Source organism: Triticum urartu, chromosome 6A (assembly GCF_056163025.1).
Source record: "Triticum urartu cultivar PI428250 chromosome 6A, HENAU_Tu73, whole genome shotgun sequence".
In the NCBI taxonomy this organism is placed as follows: Eukaryota; Viridiplantae; Streptophyta; class Magnoliopsida; order Poales; family Poaceae; genus Triticum; species Triticum urartu.
The window spans coordinates 296,251,160-296,265,914 of NC_141878.1; positions in this window are offsets into that span (position 1 = coordinate 296,251,160).

The following is a 14,755-nucleotide window of genomic DNA, read 5'->3' on the forward strand; positions in this document are numbered from 1 at the left end:
TTCTTTCTAGTGTCTGTACTCAGACTATTTACTTCCGCTTGTGCTTGTATGATTGTATGACTTGAGTGTCGGGTCATGTGACCCCTATCTGTATGAACTTGTTATGTATGGCTCTCTGGAGCCTTTAAATAAAGTACTTGAGTTGTAGAGTTTTGTTGTGATGCCATGTTGTATGTACTCATATCGGGCATATTGTGTGTATGATTGAAATGCTCGGTATGAGTGGGATCCGACAATCTAGTTGTTTATCCTTGGTAGCCTTTCTTATGGGTAAATGTAGTCTAGTGTTCCTCGAGCCATAGTAGCCCGCTACAACCCGGTTCACCGGAGTCCTGCTAGCCTAGCACTACTGTTCAGGACACTTGACTGGCGGGCATGTGTTTCACTTCGTTCCTATGTCTGTCCCTTCGGGGAAATGTCACGCGGTGACTTCCGGAGTCCTGCCTAGCCTGCTACAGTCCGGGTTCCCCGGAGTCCTGTTTGCCCAGTGCTACAGCCCGGAATCACTCGCTGATGACCGACAAGCTCGATGTGATTCATGTATGCCTGTCTCCATAGGTCTGTGCCGCGTTGGGTTCACGACTAGCCATGTCGGCCCGGGTTCTCTGTCATATGGATGCTAGCGACACTATCATATACATGAGCCAAAAGGCGCAAATGGTCCCAGGCCATGGTAAGGCGGCACCCGTGGAATACCGTGCGTGAGGCCGCAAAGTGATATGAGGTGTTACCGGCTAGATCGATGTGGCTTGGGATCGGGGTCCTGACAAAAAGAATGGAGAGACTTCACAAGAATATAAAGGATACTTGATTAAAACATTGGATTCCTTGAAGAAAAAGGGTGGGTGGGCGGGAAAACAAAGGCAACATGCGGACGGATGAAATAAACACCGTTCAGAAGAACCTGATGCTTGATCTTGCGGATGTAGAAATGATCGGATCCACTTGAAGAGAAGCAAGCTGGTTAAAAAGGATTGACAAAAACAATCTTGATGATCAAAAGGATTGGTATTCACATCGGAGTATGAGAACACCACTTAGGAAAAGGTATGGAATCAACATTTGACTTCAAAGAAACTCGAATACCACAACTCAAAACAAAACAAGGATTGGCATGCAGAATAAGCCAGAACAAACATATGATAGAGATTTCGTCCGAAGTTTTCGTAGTGGGGCCTACACGGGCTCGATCGTACAGCACCATCATGTACAAGGCAGTGCACATGACATACGAAGCGTCCCCGAGTCGGCATAGCCAAGGACTCTTTAAGACACAACGAGACCACTGTAAAACCAACCGTGAATAGGCGGACCACTAGACGTCGAACCCCACTTCATATCATACATCTGTCGGAAAGATATCCTAAGAGCTACTTGAATTCCCACTTATAAACTCCCGAAACTTTCCCAGTTATGCAATCAGGTGTTGGGGATACAGGGGAAGCATAATATCTCACCCAAAACTAGCAAATCCTACATCGAGCTGTATCCATCCTTCAACACATAACCGAGAAAAACTTCGGAATTCGTCTACCTCAACCTTCGAAAAGCATCCGTTATACAAGTTATGGCAATACTCCCAAACTCCCGCCCCAGTACTGGGTGGCGTCGAGGTTATCTCACCAACAACTGCATAAAGAGATTTTCGATGTCGGCGAAACTAATCTCAGGTATTCCAGAACTGCAACGATAAAATTGTGACGACAACACCTCGGAGCTCAACTCCCCGGGACACTGCCACAACCCCTAAATGACAGGAGGCACCAATAACAATGTTCTCGTCACAAAACCATCGGAATGATTCCAAGATACCCGTGTGATCCTAAATTTTTTTTAGTGAAATTTGAGAAGAGAAGAGTCAAAACTCTACGTCAGGATGCCTTACCAGAGCGATGAGGGGACTGGGGAGTAAAAAGAATTCCTAAACTCTCCGATATATAATTCCTAAATGACTCAAAACATTTTTCTAGACTCAACTCGTCCGCTAATTTGATCAAGCAGTGGGGGCTTCTAAGGTCGGGGAAGGCTCTGATACCAACTTGTAACGCCCTCGATGCGGCTATATCTCCCACGTCTCGAAGCACGACTTAGAGGCATAACCGCATTGAAAGCAATGTCGCAAGTGAGGCAATCTTCACACAACCCATGTAATACATAAGGGAAAGAGATACATAGTTGGCTTACAATCGCCACTTCACACAATACATGAATTAAAGCATTACATCAACCAAATACAATCAGGGCCCGACTACGGAGCCAAAATAAAAGAAGACTACCCCAAATGCTACACAGATCCCCGATCGACCCCAACTGGGCTCCACTACTGATCAACTAGAACGAAAACAACACAAAGGACAAGATCTTCAAGGAGCTCCTCCTGAGCTTGGTTGCGTCATCTGCACGGACTCGTCGGCGCCTGCAAGCTGGTTTTGGAAGTATCTGTGAGTCACGGGGACTCAGCAATCTCGCACCCTCGCGATCAAGACTATTTAAGCTTATGGGTAAGGTAAAAGGTATGAGGTGGAGCTACAGCAAGCGACTAGCATATATGGTGGCTAACATACGCAAATGAGAGCGAGAAGAGAAGGCAAAGCACGTTTCGAGAAAGTATGATCAAGAAGTGATCAAAATCTACTTACGTCAAGCATAACTCCAACACCGTGTTCACTTCCCAGACCCCGCCGAGAAGAGACCATCACGGTTACACACGCAGTTGATTCATTTTAATTAAGTTAAGGTTCAAGTTATCTACAACCTGACATTAACAAATTCCCATCTGCCCATAACTGCGGGCACGGCTTTCGAAAGTTCAAATCCCTACAGGGGAGTCCCAACTTAGCCCATGACAAGCTCTCATGGTCAACGAAGGATATACCTTCTCCCGAGACATTCCAATCAGACTCGGTATCCCGGTTCTACAAGACAACTTCGACAAGTTAAAGCAAATCCAACAACACCGCCCGAATGTGCCGACAAATCCCGATAGGAGGTCCACATATCTCGTTCTCAGGGCACACTCAGATTGTCTAAACTTCCGGTAGGCCAACCCAGAGTTTCCCCTGGTGGCCACCGGCGGCTGACGAGGTGGACCAACACTCAGAGGAGCACTGGCCCGGGGGGGGTTTAAATAAGATGACCCTTGGGCTCCGGAAACCCAAGGGAAAAATAGGCTAGGTGGCGAATGGTAAAACCAAAGTTGGGCATTGCTGGAAGAGTTTTATTCAAGGCGAATTGTCAAGGGGTTCCCATTATTACCCAACCATGTAAGGAACGCAAAATCCGGGAACATAACACCGATATGACGGAAACTAGGGCGGCAAGAGTGGAACAAAACACTAGGCAAAAGGCCGAGCCTTCCACCCTTTACCAAGTATATAGATGCATTAAGATAATAAGATAATTTAATGATATCCCAACAATAAACAATGTTCCAACAAGGAACGATCTCCAATCTTCACCTGCAACCAGCAACGCTATAAGAGGGGCTGAGCAAAGCGTTAACATAGCCAATCAACGGTTTGCTAGGACATGGTCGGTTAGAGGTTTGACATGGCAATTTGGGAGGCATGATAAGCAGGTGGTAGGCATCGTAGCATAGGCATAGCAAAAGAGCGAGCATCTAACAAAACAAAGATAGAAGTGATTTCGAGGGTATGATCATCTTGCCTGAGATCCCGCAAGGAAGAAGAACGAGTCCATGAAGAAGACAAACAGACGTAGTCGAGCGGATCCTCACAAACACGACGTTACCGGATTACCGAGAAGAAGTACACCGGAAAGAAGGCAAACAACATAGTAAACAAACCACACATGACATGGCATGATGCACAATCAAGTATGATGCATATCCGGTTTAATGAGGCATGGCATGGCAAAAATGCACAAACAATCCTACAAATTAAGTGGAGCTCAATGTGCATCGGGATGCATATTGACAAAACACCACATCCCATTATTTAGTTCGATCTCGTGTAGGTACTCAACAATATTAAGTGGAGCTCAATGTGCAAGGGGTGAAGCAAAAGAAAACTACCTATCTAGGCAAGTTTAAATGAGTCTGGAAACAACGAACAACAATTCCGGTAAATCCCCATATGCATATCTTAGGTTTGGTACTGTTCTACCCTAAACCATATTTTATAGTTGTTAAACATGCAAAGTGATGCCACCATGTTAAACTAGGCAAAATTCTATCCCATTTACGTATAAAGTTTATTTAAAACCGAGCTACGGTTATTTAGTTATGATTTAAAGCATTTTAGCATGGCATACGGACAAAAATTACAAAAACAGCATGTTTAAACATTTCAAACAGGATGAAAATGACATATTATGAAACTAGACAAGATTCTGAACAAGTTTCATATATAAAACATTTTAATCCGGTGCACGGATGATGAGTTATTAAATGCACGAACATGGAGGGTTTTTCTGCAAATCTGTAAAACACTGGATAAAAGCTAAATTCGTCCCGAGAGAGAAAGAAACTACATGGGCCGAATCCTGTTGGCCCAACTAGAAGAGGGGATCTGGAGGGCGGCTCACATCGGCCTTGAGGCCGGATCCGGCTGGCGCTGCGGAGTTGGGCCGGGGCGAACTGGGCCTTGGGCAGGTGGTCAACAACAACAGAAGGCCGGCTCGGGCGGTCGCGGTCAACAAAGCAGGAGCGCTGCGCTCGTCTCGTTTGTGAAGCAGGGGACGGCGCTGCGGCTCCAGAGAAGTAGGACGCCAGTAGACGGCGGGGAAGGGGTGGATGCGGCAGGTGGGGCGATAGGGCGGCGAGGTACGGCACTTCGGCAGCGGTGCCTGTCCAAGGGCAGAGAGAGGGTCAGGGAGAGAGAGACAGGCGAGGAAGAGGAGCGATGGGGAGCGGTTGACCTAGCGGGGGGATTGGCAAGGCTCGTCGGCGGTGAGAGCTTCGGTGGCCGGGGCTACGAACTGGAGGAGGTACTCGGGCGGCTCGATGGCTCAGCGAGCGACGCGTGCAACGAGGAGCAGGGAGCTCGTGCTCCTGCATCCAGGAACGAGGCGTGGTCGGGGGCTCCGGTGCGAAAACCATGGAGGCCGGCGCATCGTGTTCTCCCTGTGAGAGAAAACAGAGAGGTGGAGGGAGTGAGAGGGAGAAGAACTAGAGGAGGATGGGAAGGAAGAGGTGGCGCGACGGGGCCGGCCAGAGGACGGGGTCGCCGGCTGGCAGGTTCGCCGGGGCGGCGCGGCATTGGAGGAGCTCGGCCTCGGGAGCGCTCAAGCGCGGCTGTGCTGGTTTAGTCCTTTGCTGCCCTGGAAGGAGGCTCGGGCGAGGAGGACGAGCATGAGGTGCTCAGGAGCTTGGGCTTGGGAGCGCCGACTGATTGGTGGCTCGGGTGCGAGGGGATCCAGGGGAGCGGGGCCCGCTGCCCGAGCGGCTGCTGCAAAGCAAAACGGGGAAGCTGCCGGCGTGGTGGTTTGAAGGGGCTGGTTGGATGGCTGGATTGAGGAGGAGCGGTGGCAGCTGCGATCTGGTTGGGTGGAGAAGGATCGGGAGGGATCCTGATGTGGAAGAGGACTAGCGACGGTGGCTGGGAGGATGTGACAGGGCTTCTAAATTCTAGGGTTAGGCAGGTTTATATAGTAGGGGATTAAATGTTAGACTATGTGATCCCTCCGATAAAATCGGACGGTCCGAGATAAAAAGGTTAGGAAGCCCAAATAAGAAAACGGTGATGTTTTGTAGACGTTTGGGGATGATCCGGACACAATGGTGGCGACAGTCCGGGTCGGGTTCGGGACCACTTTCGGACGCATGCGAGGGGGGCTGCGGGCTGATGAGAGAGGTTTGGTTGGACCTGGCGGTAGGTAGTGAGCTGTGTAGACGGTCTCGAGCTGAGAGAAGAGAAGAGAGGGAGGCCCGACCGGAGACCGAAAACGTCCGACGTGTGCCCGGCTATAATGCCGCTATAGTTTAATGGTTGGGCTATCAAACGAACTCCGAATGCGATGAAACTTGACAGGCGGTCTATCTACACTATAACAACACAGCATGCCAACTTTCAAACCATTCCGAGAACATTTTTCTGGCCACTCATAAAATAATATTTCGGACGTGCCGCGGGCGCGTGCAAGTGTGTCTGGGCTCAGAACGGACAACGGACAGAACTGGGGGAACCCGGACGGATGCAAGTCTTGAAAACATGATGATGCAATGCACATGATGACACGGTGAGATGCAACACGCAAGCAAATGACAAGGCAACAACAACGAAACACCGGAAGACACCTGGCGCAACGGTCTCGGGGCGTCACAACACTCCACCACTATGAGAGGATCTCGTCCCGAGATCTAGAATGGCACCGGAGGGCAAAAGAAGAGAAGGAGAAGAGGTAAAACTAAGTTGCTTCTTTGACAAATGAGTGAAACCAAAGAACCTTGAGAAGTTGAACAACTTGAAAGTAAGAACGCAACGAAGTAGAACAAAGTTGAAAGCACTCCGGTAGGGAAGAGGAACAAGGAAGAACAAATTCGTATGGCACTCCGGTTAAAAGAGATGTAAGACTTGATAAGGCGAAAAGAACTTGAGCAAAAGGGCACAATACTCCGGTTAAATGGATAGGCATGAAAAGAACATGATCTTTGACAAAACGAGATGATGGGTGAGAAGAACAACATCGCAATGCCTCCGGAACGAAAGAATAGAAGATAGATAATTGAAATAGGAGAATGGAGAAGAAAATGTCAACTTGTGCCACAAAAGAGCTTGAAAAGGCATCTTTAGGAGAAGGGTCGAACGGAGTTGTCGGAAATCCAACAATGAAAAAGGATAAGCTTGATAAGGTCTTATGGAATACATCTCAAATTATGAGGTGACAACCTGCCACTCATGGGAAAAGAATTGGATTGATATGAATAAGGAGACGAGAAACTCATACCACCGGGAGGATAAAAGAAGGACTTGGGTCATTTATAATCACCATAAATAGCAACAATCCTTAGGTAAGGCTCTAGGTGAAATATAACCCAAGTTAACTCCAATGACGAGATTGATGGATTTATAAATACCTCATTCTTAACAACATGTGAATCTTGAAACATGAACTCAAATTATCAAGAATGACATAATACCACCTCCAATGATACAGAAGAAAGATTTGCACTCCAGATTGCAAGAAGAAGAAAACTTGAAGTATATCTTGGCGGATCATAGCTTCGAGAGATATCTTGAAGAACATTTGAAGAATGAAAAGACTCCTTGACGAACCACCATGAGGAACTCCGGTAATAAAAGGATGATTAAACAAAAGGAAAGAGAAGTAGAAAACACAAGGTGAATCCTTGTAATGATTAGATGGGTTTTCGCGACGAGATAGAACGGAAAACCTCGAAACTCCGAAAAAGAAGATGAAACAATGTAAATAGAGAATTTGAAAAACCTTCGGAACAAGGAATTAAATCACTTGGAAGAGACAAGAATAAGAATTACATTATGCTTATCCTTCATCAATTTAAATTGATGGCGAGCAAACGGATTTGGCATACTACTTATTCTCGTTGAAAAGGATTAAGAGAGATATCGACAACTTGATAAGGTCTTCAACGAAACACCGGTAGGATTCAAACAACGATTGAATTGATATGATAGCAAGGTAAGAGAAATCTTGAGCAAACCACCATAAGAATTAAAAATGAAAGTGGCAATGGCACTAGTCACCGAAAAGAATTGGAAACGAATGACGATACTTGATGGGATTTAGATAGAAGTGAACGAAGAGATTGTGAACTGATTAGATAATACTTGAATGATGCACCGGTAAGATTTGAAGAACAACTGTTGAAAGCTGAGGATGAATAACCTGAATTGATGGCCTTCGGATAAAAGAAATGGAAAACAACTCATGAAATGCTCCGGATGGGTGAAAAGAATTCTCACAATCGAAAACAATTTTTGAGAGGATGGCATTAAGCTAGAATCACGAATCTCTGAGAGAGCGGATAAAATATGGAGGGAAAACTCTTCTTCGGTCTTCAAAATCTGAGAATAACGATGAGAAACAACACCATGAATCATTTAGACACTCCGGAAGAATCAAAACGAATAGGTTGAGCCAACGATGAAAAGAATTCAACAGATCTTGGAGAAAAACATAAGACTGATGATAATTCATTCTTACGTCAAACTTCGAAAAGAATTTAGGATAGCTCCGGAAAAATAAGAAGAGTCAGGTAAGATCCTGGGAAAAGACCTGTGTGTTAGGGCCCACTCAAAAGAAACACCATTGAAAAGATTAATTGAAAAAGAGAATGCACCGGTTGAATTAAATGACTTGAATGAGATAACATCCTCGAAAGAGCTTGAACGAATGTAGAGTGGAAACACGAATCTTAGAGATATCTCCAGCAATCTGGAACAATTAAATAGCGAGAAGTGAATTATTATGAGGTGCACGGGCATAAGAAAAGCATTGAAACGAGGAAAAGATATGATCGACAAAGCTTGAATTGAATCCACCGGAGAAGAAAAAGAATGAATAATGCTGAACTTGAATCTCCTTTAGAATCTTCATGAGCATCACCGGGTAAGAACATGAAGGAAAAGAATGGAGAGACTTCACAAGAATATAAAGGATACTTGATTAAAACATCGGATTCCTTGAAGAAAAAGGGTGGGCGGGCGGGAAAACAAAGGCAACTTGGGGACGGATGAAATAAACACCATTCAGATGAACCTGATGCATGATCTTGCGGATGTAGAAATGATCGGATCCACTTGAACAGAAGCAAGCTGGTTAAAAAGGATTGACAAAAACAATCTTGATGATCAAAAGGATTGGTATTCACATTGGAGTATGAGAACACCACTTAGGAAAAGGTATGGAATCAACATTTGACTTCGAAGCAACTCGAATACCACAACTCAAAACAAAACAAGGATTGGCATGCAGAATAAGCCAGAACAAACATATGATAGAGATTTCGTCCGAAGTTTTCGTGGTGGGGCCTACACGGGCTCGATCGTACAGCACTATCATGTACAAGGCATTGCACATGACATACGAAGCGTCCCCGAGTCGGCATAGCCAAGGACTCTTTAAGAAACAACGAGACCACTGTAAAACCAACCGTGAATAGGCGGACCGCTAGACGTCGAACCCCAATTTCATATCATACATCTGTCGGAAAGATATCCTAAGAGCTACTTGAATTCCCACTTATAAACTCCCGAAACTTTCCCAGTTATGCAATCAGGTGTTGGGGATACAGGGGAAGCATAATATCTCACCCAAAACTAGCAAATCCTACATCGAGCTGTATCCATCCTTCAACACATAACCGAGAAAAACTTCGGAAATCGTCTACCTCAACGTTCGAAAAACATCCGTTATACAAGTTATGGCAATACTCCCAAACTCCCGCCCCAGTACTGGGTGGCGTCGAGGATATCTCACCAACAACTGCATAAAAGAGATTTTCGATGTCGGCGAAACTAATCTCAGGTATTCCAGAACTGCAACGATAAAATTGTGACGACAACACCTCAGAGCTCAACTCCCCGGGACACTTCCACAACCCCTAAATGACAGGAGGCACCAAGAACAATGTTCTCGTCACAAAACCATCGGAATGATTCCAAGATACCCGCGTGATCCTAAATTTTTTTTAGTGAAATTTGAGAAGAGAAAAGTCAAAACTCTACATCAGGATGCCTTACCAGAGCGATGAGGGGACTGGGGAGTAAAAAGAATTCCTAAACTCTCCGATATATAATTCCTAAATGACTCAATTTTTTTTTCTAGACTCAACTCGTTCGCTAATTTGATCAAGTAGTGGGGGCTCCTAAGGTCGGGGAAGGCTCTGATACCAACTTGTAACGCCCTCGATGCGGCTATATCTCCCACGTGTCGAAGCACGACTTAGAGGCATAACCGCATTGAAAGCAATGTCGCAAGTGAGGCAATCTTCACACAACCCATGTAATACATAAGGGAAAGAGATACATAGTTGGCTTACAATCGCCACTTCACACAATACATGAAATAAAGCATTACATCAACCAAATACAATCAGGGCCGGACTACGGAGCCAAAATAAAAGAAGACTACCCCAAATGCTACACAGATCCCCGATCGACCCCAACTGGGCTCCACTACTGATCAACTAGAATGAAAACAACACAAAGGACAAGATCTTCATGGAGCTCCTCCTGAGCTTGGTTGCGTCATCTGCACGGACTCATTGGCACCTGCAAGCTGGTTTTGGAAGTATCTGTGAGTCACGAGGACTCAGCAATCTCGCACCCTCGCGATCAAGACTATTTAAACTTATGGGTAAGGTAAAAGGTATGAGGTGGAGCTGCAGCAAGCGACTAGCATATATGGTGGCTAACATACGCAAATGAGAGCGAGAAGAGAAGGCAAAGCACGTTTCGAGAAAGTATGATCAAGAAGTGATCCAAATCTACTTACGTCAAGCATAACTCCAACACCATGTTCACTTCCCGGACACCGCCGAGAAGAGACCATCATGGTTACACACGCAATTGATTCATTTTAATTAAGTTAAGGTTCAAGTTATCTACAACCGGACATTAACAAATTCCCATCTGCCCATAACTGCGGGCACGGCTTTCAAAAGTTCAAATCCCTGCAAGGGAGTCCCAACTTAGCCCATGACAAGCTCTCACGGTCAATGAAGGATATACCTTCTCCCGAGACATTCTGATCAGACTCGGTATCCCGGTTCTACAAGACAACTTCGACAAGTTAAAACAAATCCAGCAACACCGCCCGAATGTGCCAACAAATCCCGATAGGAGCTCCACATATCTCGTTCTCAGGGCACACTCAGATTGTCTAAACTTCCGGTAGGCCAACCGATAGTTTCCCCTGGTGGCCACCGGCGGCTGACGAGGTGGACCAACACTCAGAGGAGCACTGGCCCAGGGGGGGTTTAAATAATATGACCCTTGGGCTCCGGAAACCCAAGGGAAAAATAGGCTAGGTGGCGAATGGTAAAACCAAAGTTGGGCATTGCTGGAAGAGTTTTATTCAAGGCGAATTGTCAAGGGGTTCCCATTATTACCCAACCACGTAAGGAACGCAAAATCCGGGAACATAACACCGATATGACGGAAACTAGGGCGGCAAGAGTGGAACAAAACACTAGGCAAAAGGCCGAGCCTTCCACCCTTTACCAAGTATATAAATGCATTAAGATAATAAGATAATTTAATGATATCCCAACAATAAACAATCTTCCAACAAGGAACGATCTCCAATCTTCACCTGCAACTAGCAACGCTATAAGAGGGGCTGAGCAAAGCGTTAACATAGCCAATCAACGGTTTGCTAGGACATGGTGGGTTAGAGGTTTGACATGGCAATTTGGGAGGCATGATAAGCAGGTGGTAGGCATCGTAGCATAGGCATAGCAAAAGAGCGAGCATCTAGCAAAAAAAAGATAGAAGTGAGGGTATGATCATCTTGCCTGAGATCCCGCAAGGAAGAAGAACGAGTCCATGAAGAAGACAAACAGACGTAGTCGAGCGGATCCTCACAAACACGACGTTACCGGATTACTGAGAAGAAGTACACCGGAAAGAAGGCAAACAACATAGTAAACAAACCACACATGACATGGCATGATGCATAATCAAGTATGATGCATGTCCGGTTTAATGAGGCATGGCATGGCAAAAATGCACAAACAATCCTACAAATTAAGTGGAGCTCAATGTGCATCGGGATGCATATTGACAAAACACCACATAGCATTATTTAGTTCGATCTCGTTTAGGTACTCAACAATATTAAATGTTGTTTAGCATGGCAAGGGGTGAAGCAAAAGAAAACTACCTATTTAGGCAAGTTTAAATGAGGCCGGAAACAACAAACAACAATTCCAGTAAATCCCCATATGCATATCTTAGGTTTGGTACTGTTCTGCCCTAAACCATATTTTATAGTTGTTAAACATGCAAAGTGATGCCACCATGTTAAACTAGGCAAAATTCTACCCCATTTACATATAAAGTTTATTTAAAACCAAGCTCCGGTTATCTAGTTATGATTTCAAGCATTTTAGCATGACATATGGACAAAAATTACACAAACAACATGTTTAAACATTTCAAACATGGATGAAAATGACATATTATGAAACTAGAGAAGATTCTAAACAACTTTCATATATAAAACATTTTAATCCAGTGGAAGGATGATGAGTTATTAAATGCACGAACATGGAGGGTTATTCTGCAAATCTGTAAAACACTGGATAAAAGCTAAATTCGTCCCGAGAGAAAAAAAAACTACATGGGCCGAATCCTGTTGGCCTAACTAGAAGAGGGGATCTGGAGGGAGGCTCACATCAGCCTTGAGGCCGGATCCGTCTGGCGGTGCGGAGTTGGGCCAGGGCGAACTGGGCCTTGGGCAGGTGGTCAACAACAGCAGAAGGCCGGCTCGGGCGGTCGCGGTCAACAAAGCAGGAGCGCTGCGCTCGTCTCATTCGTGAAGCAGGGGATGGTGCTGCGGCTCCAGAGAAGCAGGACGCCGGCAGACGGCGGGGAAGGGGCGGATCCGGCAGGTGGGGCGATAGGGCAGCGAGGTACGGCACTCCGGCAGCGGTGCCTGTCCAATTGCAGAGAGAGGGTCAGGGAGAGAGAGACAGGCAAGGAAGAGGAGCGACGGGGAGCGGTTGACCTGGCGGGGGGATTGGCAAGGCTCATCGGCAGTGAGAGCTTCGGTGGCCGGGGCTACGAACTGGAGGAGGTACTCGGGCGGCTCGACGGCTCGGCGAGCGATGCGTGCAACGAGGAGGAGGGAGCTCATGCTCCTGCATCCAGGAACGAGGCGCGGTCGGGGACTCCGGTGCGAAAACCATGGAGGCCGGCGCATCGTGTTCTCCCTGTGAGAGAAAACAGAGAGGTGGAGGGAGTGAGAGGGAGAAGAACCAGAGGAGGAAGGGAAGGAAGAGGTGGCGCGACGGGGCCGGCCTGAGGACGGGGTCGCCGGCTGGCTGGTTCGCCGGGGCGGCGCGACATTGGAGGAGCGCGGCTGTGCTGGTTCGGTCCTTTACTGCGCTGGAAGGAGGCTCGGGCGAGGAGGATGAGCACGAGGTGCTCAGGAGCTTGGGCTTGGGAGCGCCGACTGATTGGTGGCTCGACTGCGAGGGGATCCAGGGGAGCGGGGCCAAGTGCCCGAGCGGCTGCTGCGAAGCAAAACGGGGAAGCTGCCGGCGTGGTGGTTTGGAGGGCCTTGTTGGATGGCTGGATTGAGGAGGAGCGGTGGCAGCTGCGATCTGGTTGGGTGGAGAAGGATCGGGAGGGATCCCGATGTGGAAGAGGACTGGTGGCGGCTGGGAGGATGTGTCAGGGCTTCTAAATTCTAGTGTTAGGCAGGTTTATATAGTAGGGGATTAAATGTTAGACTATTTGATCCCTCCGATAAAATCGGATGGTCCGAGATAAAAATGTTAGGAAGCCCAAATAAGAAAACGGTGACGTTTTGTAGACGTTTGGGGATGATACGGACACAACGGTGGTGACAGTCCGGGTCGGGTTCGGGACCACTTTCGAACGCACGCGAGGGGGGCTGCGGGCTGACGAGAGAGGTTAGGTTGGACCTGGCGGTAGGTAGTGAGCTGTGTAGATGGTCTCGAGCTGAGAGAAGAGAAGAGAGGGAGGCCCGGCCGGAGACCGAAAACGTCCGACGTGTGCCTGGCTATAATGCCGCTATAGTTTAACGGTTGGGCTATCAAACGAACTCCGAATGTGATGAAACTTGACAAGCGGTCTATCTAGACTATAACAACACAACATGCCAACTTTCAATCCATTCAGAGAACATTTTTCCGGCCACTCATAAAATAATATTTTGGACGTGCCGCGGGCGCGTGCAAGTGTGTCTGGGCTCAGAACGGACAACGGATGGAACTGGGGGAACCCAGACAGATGCAAATCTTGGAAACATGATGATGCAATGCACATGATGACATGGCGAGATGCAACACACAAGCAAATGACAAGGCAACAACAACGAAACACCGGAAGACACCTGGCGCAACGGTCTCGGGGCGTCACAGCTGCCTAAATTATATACATTTGTGTTGATTACTAATGAATGACCTAGCATGGACAAGAGGGATGAACACTGGAGCAGGATCAAGCATGGAGATGAAGGCATGCGCGAAGGGATCCAGAATGGCATTTCTAGTGCATATTTGAGCACTTTGAAGCCTCCATGATGACCTACAAGGACATGGATGAAATATACAAGATGCCCCTTCATAACTTTCGTCCAAACCTTATGTTAGGTGTTGTGACACCTTTTTGGGATAGGCCCATGTAATTTTGAAAAACTTAACTATAGTCTATTTTTAGAGTCCGTATGTGTGGGGTAACAAAGTTAGGATTGGTTTTGGATCCCTCCTACAAGGGGCCATGAAATTCTTCCTTACTCCTCCATATATACTGCCCTTAGGGTGTTGCTTAGACTTTGGGTTTTTTTAGATTAAAAGTTCGCCATAGGTGCACCTTCGCGTACTTCGTTTGTGTTCAACGACCTAGACGGAGACGTCACAGAACCCCACCTTGATCAATAAAGCTTTCATCTTATATTGACAATATCCAAATTGCAATCTTAGTTTCTTGTTCTTCATTTGCTTGCAGGAAATAGACCTTTGTGGTCAGGTTGATTGTGCTCCGGCATGGTCAATAACCCTCGGAAGTTGGTTTAGCGATTGCTAAGGCGAGATGCTCGCACGTTAGTAGTCGGATCGTCAAGG